This window comes from Apteryx rowi, unplaced genomic scaffold (genome assembly GCF_003343035.1).
Source record: "Apteryx rowi isolate R43461 unplaced genomic scaffold, aptRow1 scaffold_146, whole genome shotgun sequence".
Classification (NCBI taxonomy): Eukaryota; Metazoa; Chordata; class Aves; order Apterygiformes; family Apterygidae; genus Apteryx; species Apteryx rowi.
In genome coordinates this window covers 239937-256059 of record NW_020447708.1, presented here as the reverse complement: position 1 = coordinate 256059, position 16123 = coordinate 239937, and the positions used below count along the sequence as shown (strand labels likewise).

Sequence of the window (16123 nt, the reverse complement as noted above, 5' to 3'; positions counted from 1 at the left end):
GTAACAAGGGGAAAAAATCTTTAGATAATAAACCTGCTCTGGGAGTTTTGCACAGTATTTGTTAAGCTGATTTCTACCACTTTTGGTTTAGCAATCTGTCTGGGCTTGCAACCAGGAGCAAATGAACRTTTCCTTTTCTCTTCACAATTTCATCTACAGACTGTGCCCGGAAGCAGTGTGTACCTTGGACTCTGACAGAACTGAGAACAAGAAATACAAACCATCAGAAGGGGGAGAAGAAAACACCGTGTTAGCAAACTGCTGATTAACTGTTGTTCTTCTCACTAGTAATTCTCTATTTTAGCATGAGCAAAAATAGAAAACAAAAGCCTGGAAAAGGAATTGCCCCCCAGAAAGTGTTCTCTCCGATTTAATCCTAGACTTTTTTAAAWTTTTTTTTACAAATATGAATTAATTAATTGAGGTCAGGATCTCCAGTCACTACATTTCAAACATATTGCTTTATCTAAAAAGCTGAAAGCTATTGTAATTCTTTTTAAAGAGATAAATACATCATTCAGGCCCTTTGATTAAATGCCTGAAAAGGGAAAACCAGCCAGTGTCTTTTACATGCAAAGTTCAGGAACTACAGAAATTAAAATGAAAGTGAGGGAGGGGAGGAAGAGGCAGGGATCTGGAAAACAGTGTAAAAAGCTGAGCAGCTTCTGTTTCAATGATCTGACCTGTTACCAGGGCCTTTTAGATGTGCAAGTGCTATTTTCATATGCTATCAGAGCTGTTTCAGCATAATATGCAGCTGGTTCGTATGATCCTTGCTCAGGTAAAGAAGCAGTGAGAGTCAGAGAGAGAAGGTTGTTGTTGCAATTAAAAAAAAAAAGTCCATTCTGCTGCCTGCACAATGAAGAGTTTCTAAAAGGGGAGAAAGGGGGCAGGACAGCCCCATCCTCCTCCCTCACACAGTCAAGAAATAAAGTGCAGATCAACCTTCACAAAACTCTGTATGCACGTGACCATCTACCAGTGCCTGCACGCAGGTCTGTTTTCCCATCTCTCACCTGGCCCCCGGCACCAGTATGGGAGGGGCAGGTCTGCCCTCCTCCTTCAGCGCTACCTTGGGTCTTACCACCCCTCTTACAAGACGCTTGTAAGATGCTCAGAAAAATGCCCGGTGGCTCCGTGCATTTCTGAGGGCTCTTCATGGCCGTGTGAGTACCRCTGCGGGCACCTGGGCTTGACTGCTGCGTGCCTGCAGCACACATCGTGGCTGCGTCCTCCCCACGCCTCCCTGGGGGCCCCGACTGCTCGGTCCCCCGGTGCAGCCTCGCGGGGTGGCAGCAGGGACGCCCCCTCCGCAGAGGGGAGCTGGGCCGGAACCGCGGCTGGCAGCGGGAGGGCTCCCGGGGACACGGATACTTGCTTTTGTTGGGGGTGGTTTTGTTCGTCAACAAAGCGTGTGAATTTGGTTGGCAGTTCTGACCCTGGAAAAGGGATAGGGAACGTAGGTTGATTGCGGTGGTTTTCTCCACTACTTGCCACGGGCTTCGCACATCCTCACTGGCCCCGCGGGCTCGCCCCACTCACGGGGAGGTGAGTCTCCGGTGCTCCCAGCTGGCTGCTCCCCCGGAGGTAAGACCGTCCCCTAGGGCTGGCTCACGCTGGGAGCAGAAGATGGGACCAGGCAGCAGAGGGCTACGAGGGGAGAGAGCGAGCCGGAGCAGTGAAAAGAAAATGAAAATCACAGTGGGGCTGTGTGGAAAGACTGAGGCGGTGGTGCACACCGGTTTCACTTCCCTGCTGTCAGTTTGCAGTGCAAGCTGGTGCATCTGTCTGCTGCCCCAGGACAGGCGGGATGGAGTTTTTTCCCTAAAAGAGGATGGTAGGAAGGATGTTCAGGAGTYCATCTCTTTTTCACAAATTAATTCACAAGGTTTGTGGGGGGAAAAGTATAGCCCTATGGAAACACGTGATGAATCTAAAACACAGCTGGGGCTTCCCAAGGGTAGTGCTCCCTGAGAGAAGGTGACTCTCTGATCTGGCTTTTTATTTAATCACTTTGTGGTCACAGTGACTTTATTGTTGGATTTTCACTGAGCTCTGGGAGCTTCACTATGAAAGTATTTACCAGCTAAGCTCCACATCAGCTCATGGTTATAGCATGGGTCATTTATAATGATCCTTCAGATGGAGGGAAGAGTCAAATTCAGAAATAACAGAGAAGAGCACAGACAGAAAATATATGGTATTTGCTTTGCATAAAGATATCTTCCTACAAGATAGCCTTCTTTTCTAACAGAATAAGCCAAAAACTATACAGAGCAGAGGAGGCATCCTTCTGTAAATACAGATAGAAACTTCACATGGTGCTTAATCTCACCACTAGATTACCATGTGGCTAGGGACTGTGTTGCGTGGTTTCACAGAGAAATACTTGYGCACCAGGCCAGGTGTCTGGTTGCCCCTGAGCATCACTGAGGGTCTGTGTCACATCACTGGCTTTCCCATTCTGGGGTTACATTAGATATGAACACACATGGAAGAGGGTGGAGGTGTCGTTCAAAACTGCCCTCTAAAGAGACTCCTCTCTCTTGTAATCTGATTTTTCAGATGGCCCTTCACTCCTTCCTTCTCCCACCAGTAACCCCCCGCCCTTCCCAAGAGCAAGCCACATTTACACATTGTAAGGTATGAACCCGTATAAACAGCATGCACAGTGAGGCTCATCAAGGTGGGTTTAACAAGTCAGTGAGGAATGCCAAGCTTTCCTGCCCCTTTTGTGGAGGGAGGGCTCTTTATTTCTCTTTCTAGGAAATGGCTGGCAACCATGCAGTTGGTGGGGGACAAAGTCACACCAAGACCGTACCATGATGATTGGGCAGCTGGGTCAGGTATCTGGATGCTGCCAGACTGGGAAGGGCATGATACTAACTTGAAGCCAGTTCACTGTCAGCAAGTCTCCATTAATGATTAACTGGGCTCTGACAATGCAAAAGTCCACAGGAGAAAATGAGGGAAAGAAAGCGCCTGTGCGACCGGCCCATCTCTGCTGATTGGTCTCAGCAGAAAAAAGGCGCGAAACCGCCAAGTTTCTAGCTGGGCAGGTAGCTTGCCCTCTGAGGGACACAGGGAAAGGGAGCAATTTTCCCAGGAGAATCGTTCTGCCCCACAATGGTTTTCCTCTGGATCTGCTGTGCTGAAATCTGCCTGCTGCTGCTCTGCAGGGGCTGCCAGCTCGAGAAGCCAGTGACAAGTGAGTAGGAACATCCCGTTCCCTGTGCAAGGTTATCTCTGGAGTGCAACCAGGATTTCTCAGCAGCGAGATTCAGATGCCATTCTGATACAAAACTCTTGATTGATAACTGGAACAACAGCTAGTAATCTTGAAGCTGGTCAGCAGCAAAATCAAGGAAATGCAGGTCAGAGGTGGGACAGAGGTCTGCGAGTTCTTCTTTGCAATCGAGTCCTGCTCTCAGCCTGTACTGAAAAGGCCACTAAGCTCCTTAGCACTTGGGATTGAGTGGGTTCACCTTTCCAATTCATTTGTCTGGTCAATGTATGTTTCTATTGGGATGGGTGGGAGGGGGGAATATCTCTGCAGCTGTTTGCAATCTCACCCAGCTGCTGGGTGCTCTGGGCTGCTCTTTCTCCCCCCACACACCTGCAGATGCTGGTGAGAGAGGAATGGAGATGCTCTGAGGGCCAAGAGCTGCTTTGCTGTGTGCTTCAAATCCAGTTGATAACTGTGTGTCATATCTGTACGGGGCACCTCTGACCTCTCTTAGGCGAATGTGGGTTGAAAGAGTGAATGCCCAGCAAAGTACCTTTCCTACCTCTCCTCGCAGTTCTGTGAGTGGGAAAACCATTGCTGGCATTAGGGTTGGAAAGAGTTTATTCCCTCATTGATGCAGCAGGCCTGGTCATTCCTCTGAGGAGGTTTCCTGCCAACTCCGTGCCCCTCTTCGAATGTCCCGTAGTGGCCCTGGTGGTGCCCAGAGCGAAGAGGAATCAGTTTGGCKGCTGCTGCTGGGAGAGGGCTGGGACAGACAGCTAGCATCTTGGAGCTGAGACACCCGGTGCACACCAAGGGAACAGTTTCTTATGGCTCTGCTGGGGAAAACAAGCCTCTTCTTCTGCCAGTGGCTCAGCCTTCCCACCCAGCCATCCCCCTGGTTTAAGCTGCAGAGCTTTAGATTCCTGCTACTTCAGTTGTAATCCTCCTCCTTTGGTTGTAATCATCCATTCCTTCCCAAAGAGCCCTCCAACATTTGCTTTCTTCGCAGATTTTTGATGAGGAGGGGAGGGCTTGCTCACRGAGGGGACTGGCAGGTTTCAAACCTGAGACTTGGTGCTCTAAGCTGCTGAGAAGAGAAGGAAACAAATATGTTGGGATAGTATCCCCCATGCACCAGCGTGGACTTGCTACTGAGCACCTCTGAGTGGGCTGCAGGGGCCCCCAGTGAACAGTAGTGAGGGCCAGATGGTCCCCGTGGACCTTGTTAGCCACAGGGAGGCCACACTGCAGGGTGCCGGCTCTGGAGTCCTCTCTGGGAGAAGGTGCTTGGCCGCGTGGCCAGGACAGGAAAGTACCAGGCCTCCAAGGGGCTGGAGGAGAGCACTCCTCTGCCCCATCCCACCTCCCAGCCATGGTGCTGGGTGGTGGCTATGTGTTTCCTCTGGTGGGGCTGCCTGTGTCCCGGAGATCAAACATGGGGAGCAGGCAGGTGAGCCCATGGCTTGGCTTTGCTGTGCTTTCTACAAAGTCTGTCCACCCTCTGGGCAAATAAGGAAGCCTAAATGCATCACAGGGCCAGCATTGCAGTCATTCACTGGTACTGCTGTCAGTGTGATCAGCTGTTCCTGTGCTGCACTCTTGCTCACCGCAGCACTACCTTGTGGTTTGGAAATGTACAGCCTGGGCTCGTGCCATCAGTCACACACAAGATGTAGGTGTTTCGGGGTGTCCAAGCATTCAGCGTGGTCTCATGGTGGAGTTTCTCACTCCAGAGATCTGCCAGATGGGAACACATGTGACCGGGTGCTTCAAGGCACTCCAACCTTTCCTGAGTGAACTGTATTTTCTCTCTCGCTGATTTTGAGGTTTGGTTTGTTCCTAGGTTTGGAGGAAGTAGTGAAGTCTGAAAATGTTATTGCAGCAGCCCTTGAGGGAGAGGCAAACCTCTACTGCAACTTCACGCTCATGATGGATGTTCTGCAAGTCACCTGGCAGAAGAGAAATGGGTCTTTGTTCAAGAACATAGCCACTTACAGCCAAAACTGTGGACCAAGACTGACAGGGTCATTCCAAAAGAAGGCATGGTTCACTAGAGCAGCCCTGAAAGCCTCAGCGATCACAATCCAAAAATCTCACATTAGAGGATGAATCCTACTACAGATGCATCTTCAATGCATTCCCTCATGGCTCTTTCAGCAAAGATATATGCCTCAATGTCCAAAGTAAGTTTTCCACTCACACCTTCTTACTTTCTGGCACACGGCATAGTGTGGAGTCAGAACGTGTGTAAAGTGTTACCCCTCTATAGCATGGGGACTTTCCGCTCAGCAGCGTCTCCTCAGTATGTGTTGTCCAGAATTGCAACACCTTTCCTCAAAGATAGTAAAGGTAAAGAAGCCAGGGAATGCTTTTAGATTAAAAACTCCAAACAGAGAGCTGACCTGTCCAGCTTTGACCACTACTTCACGATAGAGTGTAAACAGCATGTTCTCTTTTTTTCCTCTCAGCAATTTCTGAGCTAACAGTAGAGTATGATCCACACCTGGCTGCCGAGGGCCTCCGCACTGCAGTCTGCTCAGCAACAGGAAAGCCTCCCCCCAAAATCATCTGGCTGCGTGACAAACACCTGGATGAACCCTCCAAAGTACACCATATTCAAAATACAAATGGAACAGTAACGGTGGTAAGCAGATATACCTTCCCTGCCCACCATCTCCAGCCCTTGGCTTGCCTCCTGGACCATCCTCAGGGAAGGAAAATGAAGCCAATTTACCCAGAAAAAGAAAGTGAAGGTAGGTTACTTTGTATGGAGTGGTGTGGCATGCATTGGAGAGTGCTTAGGAAAGCTATATCAATAGCTAGCCTAAAGGAAAGGAAAACAGGTGTGGTCCATGCAGTTGCCCATCATCTGGCTGCCATCTGGGTAGTCACTGGAGTGTGCAGTTGTGGGAATGCAACTTTTCTTATGTAGAGCTTGTTAAACATTTTTCTGTAAGTTTGCACCTTATGTTGGATGAAAGTTTCATGGTTTGAAAACATCCAGGAGGTTCCATCCCTGGGTATGTGCACATCTGTGCAGTGTGCATGTACATACATATATATATGTGTGTGTGTATACATAAATATATACATATACACGGATGTGTAACTGATGTGACCAACTCTCCAGCAGTATCCACAGCCAGAGTGTACTAGCAGAACAGGCCCCTGGCTGTCGAATGCCAAGGAGAAACATTATGCATAGAAGAGCTTGCAGGACCTTATCTATTAGAAAGGACGGGAGACTTCCCTCGTGACAAAACTTGCTGGTACAGAAATGGAAAAGCATGCAAATTGGGAGTGGGAATGTTGGTCTTTGCTTCCCCCGTACCAGGGAAATGTGAGAAAATGTTGGTAGTTACTTCAAAAATAAAATATGCTCTTTACCTACCACAGTGTTACATTCTTAAACTGTTCTTTTCTTTTCTTCAAAGAATGAAATGAGCTCAAACTGATTAAGGTTTCTCCTCAGTCCCAACCTCTGGCAAAGGACATGAGGAACATATTGACATCCCACCATGTTTTGTGTGACTTTATTGGTATCTTTTTGTAGGTGTTCCAAAGAGTGTAATCATCATGGCAGTTTTAATGGCTGTGACATTCATGTGCTTGATACTTTACATCATGAAGCTAATCAACAGAAGAAGAAAAAGTAAGGGAAACTGCCACTTTCTTGTCAATGATATGACTTGCCTGTGTCTATGCTGCAGCTTACCTTTCTGCTGCCTGTTGGTGTCCTGTGTATGCCTGCACTGGACATCTATCCAGCTGGTAATAGCAGTCATAAAACAGCAAGACTCACCCTAAATTACAGGAGACTTCTAAGTGTCATGTGACTCATTAATGTTGTTTCGGACTTCAAAGTCGCAGTGCACCCAGCACAACTGTGGAGAAGCAAGGCTTACACCAAGACCCAGGCAAGCAAGCCTCAAGCTTGCATATCCCAAAGGACCAGCATATTGCTTAATCCCAGTGAGGTAATGCAAATGCCTAGAATTTCCAGCAAATACTCAGACCCATCAAAAGCCTTGGCAGCACTTCTCAGGAATGTATCTGCTGCTTTATGCTGCCTGCAAGGTACAGCATTGCTGATATTCTGGGTTTGAGTATGGGCAATGGTAGGAGAGGACCTAGGAGACAGAGATGAGAGAGGAAAGCAGACCTTACACTCACATCCTTTTGACACCATCACACAGAGAATGACCCCTGGAGATGTGCCGCTTGCCTGTGGGGCCATCTGAGAACTGTTTCCCTGCCACAAGCTGAGTTGCAGCTGCAGCTCATGAAGGCCCACCTCACTGAGGGAGTTGCCACCCAGTGATGGGTGCCAGTGGTGGAGAAGGAGCAGGATCATACAGGCCCACTGGGGAGGCCAGCATGGAAGCCCAGCATCAGCCAAGGCGAAATAGCCATGCCAGGTAGATTACAGCTGGCTGACACATATGTGCCCCACCTAAACACTAGCAGTGCTGGGCAAGGCCTGGAGCTTGAAGGGGAAAGTTTAGCCAACAGCTAGCTGGAAAGTAGGGGAAAGGGTACTGGAAATGCCCAGGAGAGCAGACAGGAGAGGAGGAAGGGGGTGATGAAACACGATGGAGCTTGGTCTCTGTAACTGGAAACCTCACAAGGATGTTTTCCCAGAAGTGTCTGTCCTGCCCTGCTGGTCACACAGGCACAAACATGTACTGGCGGGCTAGTGGCATCCACAGACAAAAYTAGTCAGGGAGCACAGCTGGTAGCTTCTCACTTTCCTTAGACTTTTTTTCAGATTTGCTGTTCTCCTTTCAAGCTCTTACTAGTCCTGTGCTGTGGGTAGGAGCCCTTCTGTTTTTTCATCATTTCTCTCCGGTAGATCATATTGAGCTGTGTCATGATTAAACCACTACATTGGTTCTCTTATAGAAGCAGACACCAGGATCTTCACTTTGCAAAAGGCTACCATGTTTGAAGAGAAACCTGAAAGAGAACAAAAATTGCAGGAACTTGTTTTCAGAGGAAGCAGGGAGCCTGAACAGTAATGACAATGATGTGTTTGAGAGTGGAACAAGTGCCATCAGCTGCTTACTGAGAAAACAGTGATGGGTTATGTTTTGACTGAGGAACAGAGGAAACTGAGGCATCTCTTGGGATGAAAGACTTGCAGCTGAACAGTCTCCTCCAGTGCAAGCAGTGCTCCATGGCCTCATCATAGAAGTCATTTCCAACAAGTGACCAGACACTTGGAGGGGAGGTGTTGAGTTTAGAGAAGTAGGTTAAGATTGTGTTGCCCCTCTTGTTGTGGGAAAGGAACATGACACATATAGAGTTTCCTACTCAAGTGACCCTGTTAAAATAAATTTCTTAGCTCCCTAGTTTTGTCTCCAGCAACTTGTTTTCTTGCTGCTCATAGGCACCCAGGTGTAGCAGGGTCTCAGCCCACCATCAGGTGCAGCTGGAATACCCTAACATGGTTTTCTTGTACTTGCCCTCCCTGTGTTGAGTCAGAGAGGGAGAAGAGCCATCTCCCCCAGGAGCCCCGGGGGGTGGGAGTGGGTGGGAGTTGGTGCCCAGTGGGGGGCTGAGCAAGCTGTCCAGACCCCAGGGTCGAGCTAGCAACCTTCACACATGGCCTCCCTTCACACCTTCCCTTTCTTACCAGAGAGAAATCCCCGGCCGCTGCAGTTGGAGCTGCTGGAGCCTGTGGCCCTGCGCTCCTTCCCTCTCCCACCAGTAACCACCTACCCTTTCCAACAACAATCCACGTTTACGCGTTGCAAGGTACGAACCTGTATAATAGCATGCACAGCGAAGCTCCATAGCATGGCTCCTTGAGAGCTGTGATTCCCTGGGGCTCGCCGGGCTTTCGGGGCATGCCTGCCATGTCYGAGGTCACTCCTCGCAGCTGCCTCCAGCTGAAGAGATGTCCTCAGTCCCCCTCATCAACTGAGGCAGGCTGCAGTGCAAGGGCTCAGGGCGATGGGTGATCTTGCCTGAGAGTGAGGGAGTGTGCGTGAGTGTGCGGGGCTGCAGGAAGGCAGGTGAGGGATGCAGAGACAACAGCACCAGCCTTCCCTCAGAGGTGCACAACAGCAGGACAAGGAGCAATGGGCACAAGCTGGCGCATGGGAAAGGGTTTTTCCTCAGCATGAGGGAGGTCATACACTGGACCAGGTGCCCCAAGATGCTGAGGAATCTCCATCCTTGCAGATAATCAAAGCTCACCTGGACGAGGCCTGGAGCAGCCTGATCTACCTGGACCTGCTCTGCACGGGGGTCCTGGACTAGGTGACCTCTCCAGGTCCCCTCCAGCCATAGTTATTCTGTCATTCTACTGTAGAGAAAAAAACACCCAGTGATATCTATCTGAACTATTCACTTTGCTTTCATTTTTCAGCAAGGCTGTGAGATGTGAGCATATGTGTATAGAAGCCTTTGGAGATATGATCCCGAGTTGTTATTTTGTGCTCCCTTTTGATATTTCACAAGTAATCTGGCAGAAGAACCTGTGCTGCAAATACAGCAAGACCTGTGGAACTATATCTCAAGGCAGATATTTCATAAGAAGTTATATTTTTAATGGTTCAAAACGGACAGCTTCCTTTACAGCTGTCTATATCACTACATTAGAGGGTGAGCTATGTTACAAGTGTCTCTTCAATGCAGTTACATAAGCTTTTCTAGCAGTTTGCTTTGTTGTGCAACCTCAATGCCAAATACTTCTTTTTGTAATAGCAGAGTATCCTCTAGTGGAAGAGATCAGAAATGAAAGTGGTAATGTCTTTGTGAGTCATTCATAAAAATAATAACTTGAGAGTGCTATTTCTTGTTTTTTCTGTTTGGATTTTCAGAGATACATCTTGGGATGCAGCAAACCTATCCCAGATATTAAGAAAGTATAGACACTGTGTCCATGAGATTTAGGAATGACACAATGGAACGACTTTATGAGGATCCTCCTGAAGGAGGAAACTCTGACTGTGGTTACTGAAAGATAAAGTATTCAAATGGATTGACAGAGAGAACAGGGCATTTGTTTTCAGTCCTGCCTTGCACTGCTGGAGAAAGAGATCTGGCAAAGAACGAGGCAAGATGAGTATTTACCCAGCAAAGGAAATGGGGAAATGTTCCCAAGTCCCTTCTCCATGCTCTTGGGCTGGCCTGTGAAAGCTAAAAGGTTTGCTAGGCCTCGCATGGAGACATGCGGGGAAGGAGGAACTGCAGCAGTTTGGTAGCACCTGGGCGTGGGACAGCAGCTAGGGCGCCAAAATCCCTCTTACAACTTCTGCCCAGAGACTGGTGCGGACCCACCACCAGGCCAGGGTGGTCTCTTGAGGGAGTTGGATTTTCTGCGGCAGGGCTTTTTGGCTGGGGGAGCTCTAGCAAAGCAGAATTTCCAGTGATGTTTTAATCAAGCGTTGCCCAATGTTTAAAGGGCAATTATTCCCTCTGTTCTGATAGCCCATGTGCTGATTCAGCTTGCTTTGAAATGTGCTGTGCCACAGGCATAGAGCTTACAATAGGAGGCTTCAGCTCAGTGTTCCTTGAATGAGAGCTTTCTGAGGAAAAAAAATCATTAAAAATTTAAAAAAATAGGTTGTCCAAACCAGCACTCTAACCAACCACAGAAATTATCTGTATTTTTTCCAGGCACCTGGAAGTCACGGACATACTGATCTTTAATCATAGTATGACTGGTAGCCATCAATATATGTGGACAAACAAAACAAAAAAGAGGAAAGTGAGTTGAACTACTGCTTTACAAAGATAACTTTTTCCCAGGAAATGGAAATTCTAAAGAGAAATGCACAGGCTCACTGCTGTGAGACAGCGATTAGCGGTACTTGAGCTGAGCGGTTCAGAGCCCGTGCACTTGCTTGTAGGGGAGATGGATGGCCTCACCTCTATATTCCTGGCAGAGAGTACATTTTATCCTCTGCGCACTTCCACGGGCTCTTTTGTAGGAGAGAAATGAGGAATTACGTTGGTAATTGCCTGTGAAATTGTGCTAAAAGTAGATGTTTTCTGCTGCACCTGTATGAGCAGAAACCGATTTTTCCCTGACCTGCTTATGGATTTATGTGAGACATGAGAATGAAAAGGATGGCAGACCCTATGTTGGCATCACCTGGAGATATTTATTGTTCTGTGTGTGAGTAGTAGCTGCAGCTCTATTTCCCAACAAAGATTGCTAGAGCCCAGAGTAGTGCTGAATATGTTAAAATTAAAGAGCCAGAGATCAAGGAAAAATATTTTTCGCTTTCTTAAAAAGCAGAAAGTCTTCTCCATTAGTTTATTTGACATACAATTTGTTGAATCAAACTGTTGAAAGGATTGCGATGTTTTCAACCTCTATAATTTTACCACTTTTCATGGGTTATTTGCAGTAGCACAGACCTCATCTCAACTCTAAAGAAAACTGCACAGATATTTTTTATTTTTTTTAAGAGTGAATAGCTTTGGTTGAGGAGGAAAAATGAAAATATGACAAAATGCTCAAAGAAGGACTCAAAAAAAACAATAAGCAGAAAAAGCCCTTGTTTTTTCAAGGCAGTCTCACTTGAGGGCTTTTTAAAAATATTCCAGTACAGGATTTCTGCAGGTCAGATGAAATGTTGTTCACAATTGTTCAGGTAGAGGTTTAGAAATGCTCTTTGATTCTTGCTGATGAAACAGCATTAATTGTTCTTTTTAATCCTAATAATTGGGTTGTGTCTTTTCAGAAGGAAAGGGATTATCAGTTTTAAAAGCAAAACAAAACGAAACAGAAGCTGAGACCAAAGCCTGCCCAAAAGCCAGCCCCACTATAAGGCTCAGATAACATGCCCGAGTTTTCCTTCTTTCTAGCGTGCCTGTCCCCAGAGCTGAAGGAGGTTCAGCGGGACAGCAGAAATGAGTATAACAAATTGTAGTGACCGTCTCACCTACCTTTTGAGATGTCCCTCTTTGCTGACTACCAACCTGATTTTCTCTCAGTGACTTGTCTTGCCCCCTGGGAAGCGAGGATTTGCACCCTCTGGGGTGCAGGGATATTTGTGTGTACAACATGTTGCACTCTTCCCAAGGGGTCTGTGTACCCAGTGGTGTCCACAAGCTGCCCCGGCTGTCAGGTTGCTTAGCCGCATGCAGAGAAAATGCACCCAGATGAAGATCAGTGAGAGAGTCATGAACTATCATCAACACAAAAGGACCAATGTATTTCACTGGGAAATGAGAGAAGGGAAGAGAATGCGATCTTAGATACGGATATCTTAGATGTACTGAAAACGTACAGCTGCATGATGCKCAACCTCTTCCACTTCTGTTAGGCTCTTCTGATATCAAACCTTCTGTTACATCGAAGCTGAAATTTGGGTGTCTTTTATTTTACACAGATGGTTTAGAGGTGGAAAGCAAAGCAAAACGTAGAATGTTTCCAGCCCTTTCCTGCCACATAAAGGGACCTTAGAGCTTTTTAATGATTTTCCTCACATTGTTAACTTTCTCTGCTGGAAAATGTGGTGCTCTGTGCTGTGAAAATTGGCCAAGATATGAAACTGAAAAACGTTCAGCATTTGCTTTATTTATAGAGAAAAGTTTGATATAGAGAAAAAATATGGTTTGCCTGTGGTCATGTGTTTGAATCACTAGCAAAATGATAAGAGGTGGCAGATCCTCAGATCAGGTTTGACCTCCAAGTAGAATTCATGAAGCGAGCTAGTCAAGCATTTCTGACTTTTGGTTGGACTACATGAATCTGATGATTAAGGGAAATACGCTAAATTGTACACACACAGACAGAAGGGAAGGAGATCAGCAGAGCCTACAGCCTTGATGCAGGCCTCCAGTAGGTGATATGTCCTGTAAAACTTGCTACTCTTTCTGTTACTGGAAACTGCGTCACTGATTCTAGTCTTAGCCTAACTCTTTATTTTCCTTCCGTGTTAAAGAATAGGACTGTATCATATCATTTTCTTTTAGACCTGTAAAAGGTTACTGTCTCAGATGGTTCTGCTTAAAAGAGGTCATCAGTCCAGCAATCAAAGGAAGAACCAGGAAACATGTTAACAGCAAAGCATGCTCACCCAGAAGACAAAGGAAAGAATAAAGAAAAGAACTCATTCGTTATATAAGGGATTTTCCTATTTAACCAGCACAAGTAGCATTACAGGTGAAAAAATAAAAGAAGCTGGAACAAAGAACTCTCCAGATTTTAGGATTTGAGGTTTCTACTTGCTTTCTTTCTCACAAAACTTCAAAGGCTTTCTTACATCAGAGAGTCAGTGTTGCACCTCCCAGCTCCAGAGAAGGTGAATTACAAAGACCTTGGCAAAATTTGGCAGAGGTGGCCGAACTGAGCCAGGAGCTTGTGAAAAAAAGAAATAGATGAAACATGAGCTCAGAATAGGGCAGAAAAAGACTTTTGTGTTTTGTTCTTCTGTGATGAATATAAAAAGACTTTTATTTTCTGAAACTGCTGGTTTGCTTAGAGAACTTTCCAACTGCTTCTGTCTGCCCCAAGTTTACCTGTAGTCTTCACCCATTACTTCAGACCTATCCTTTCCTTGCTCAGTTCTAGTTTCCTCCCTCTCTTCCAAGGAAGAAGCCCTCTTCCTTTCCAGACCCTTTTGTCATTTTCTTCTTTCTCCTCTGAGTTTCCCCAGCCCATTGAGGGAGTAGTAGAATTTTGATGAATACAGAACTTCTCCACCTCAGAAGACATGAGTTACTGGGTAAGCTAATGCAAAAGACCATCCAAATCCCATGAATCTCCCCTTTATTTTCATGACATAAGGGAAGGAAGATGTCCCTGGGCTTTCCCTGTTTCTGTCCCTGTCGTTGCACAGAGCACTTCTAGATAAATTTATTTTAAGCTGTGTAGTCCACAGTTCTCTGGAGTTTCAACTGTTGTGAAAAGCAGGTAAGCACAGAAGATTTCTCGTGAAAAGAAAAATGTGTTTGAAGGGTATAGGTAAGTCAGTCTCAAACAGCAAGCAGGAGGTTGGTTGCTGGTGACCTGGCCTGCTTTGGAGGGAACACATTGWTTCTCCAAAAGGAGAAGACTGGCAGAAGGAGATTTAAGTGAATCTAGACCTACTCGCTGGTCCTAGGAGATGGAAGGAAATGTTGAATAAAAGGCAGTTGCAGAGCTTGAATTTTATTTTGTGTGTTGGCAGAGGGAAGGACTGCATTAAATCGAGCACGGTGGTGGTGCAGATGTCTCCGAGAACAGCTATCTGGCTGGAAGAGCCAGTGCAATGGCCCCCAACAACCAAACAGGTTAGATCTGATCCTACAGGGGGTGGTTCTCTTTTTTTGACATTATTCATTAGGTCTAACAGCACTGTCCTGTACACTGAGATACTGAGAACAATGGAAAAGATCCATGTTTAATGTATGGAAGAGCCCAGGATGGCTTCAGAAAGGTGGACACAGGCATAGCAAGCACCACCCCATTCCTTGGAATAGTTTAATGGCAATGCTTCAAAAGCCCCTGAATATCTGTATCTTAAATATGGAAGGGTTCGGGGTTTTATATATGCTCTCTTGACCACTATAAAGGCATCTTTGTCAAATAATTTTGGCAGGGGCTTGAAATTGTCTCATGTCCAACATTTTTTTTTCCCCCACGAGCATTGATATTTTAAAACAGGAGGCTTTCTAGAGCCTTGTAACAGAAATTTTTAAATTACTGTGAATGAAGTATGAACACAAATGTGTGTCTGTGTGTGTGAAAGCACCAGGAGAAACAGCAAATAGCAGACACAGTGCTGTGTACTGATAACAAAGAACACTCTTGTTAGTTGATCAATTTGAGAAACGGGTTTTCTGTCAAGGCCAGAGCAGAGCTCTGATAAAATTGCAACAGAAACAACCTGTCAATGGCCGATCCTATAGGAGGTGGTGTGTCACCGGAAGGTGGCAGGGAGATTGCAGCGTATCACCCACCCCTTTCCCTTTTCCTCTTAGCCCAACAGGAAGATAATAGCAAAAGACCACTCCCAAGGATATAAAAGATATGGCCAAAAATCAGTTTGTCATTGCCAACACAGAGGAACCCAGAAGATGTAGTGAGGACTCGACAAGGAGCATCCCCTGCCCTCCACGCTGCTACAGCTTTGTGCTTGTGAATATGAGACTGTGTGTAAAATCAACTTGCCTAGAGATTTCTGTATAATAAAATCACCTTYCCTTTTCCTAATATTTTTCACTGAGTTTTTACACAAATTTCCTGCAGCCTCATGTCAGAAAGAAGGTGTATTTTGTTTATCTGGGTTGAGGATCCAGAAAAGAATCACCCTAGTCCTAGTGCTCAAAACTTTATTGTGATGATGGCCAGGCTATTGACCTGTTACTAGCAGTTAATATTCCAATTTGTGCTAATTAAGGGAAAAAAAAAAACCAAAACATTTTCCAGGTTGATGATAACCTTAGTAAATTTGTTACATAACTTCCAGCGAGACTTTGCAATAAATAAGATCAAGAAATTGATCTGCTCTAAAAAAAAGAAAAACATTTTCTGGAATACTAAGTATTCACAACCCAGTACCTGTGAATGTCACAGCTCTTAACTATTTATGTAGTTTATTATATTATTCCATCCTCTTGCTGCCACTGGATTATTGTTTTACGACAGTATGAAAATCTGTAATGATCCCACCAGGAATGAATTTTTGTTAGTACCATTGAAGTGAAATTGGGGAAGAATATGCTTTGAACATAAAAACACTTTGCTTTGTTGCATGTTGGAATACAATCCAAAATTTCTTTAAAAATAGAAGGCAGTTCTGTTTTATGCTGCAATCCTGTTTTCAAAAGCAGTGTGATCATCCATCCCAGGGAACAATTGGAATTAATTCTGTGTTTAGAGTCCTGGAACTGTTAAAATCTCATGGTCTTTCAGTGTTTACTGTGTTCTTATCTGAAGTAGTTCCAAGA

General features: G+C 45.9%; 1 long non-coding RNA gene across 1 annotated transcript; it reads left to right on the top strand.

Annotated features, from left to right (window-relative positions):
* Nucleotides 1-975: 975 nt before the first annotated feature.
* Nucleotides 976-8563, top strand: LOC112962323. The gene is made up of 5 exons (XR_003252251.1): nucleotides 976-1166; nucleotides 5073-5412; nucleotides 5698-5982; nucleotides 6783-6881; nucleotides 8132-8563. It is a non-coding gene; the product is annotated as an uncharacterized LOC112962323 (long non-coding RNA).
* Nucleotides 8564-16123: the final 7560 nt, after the last annotated feature.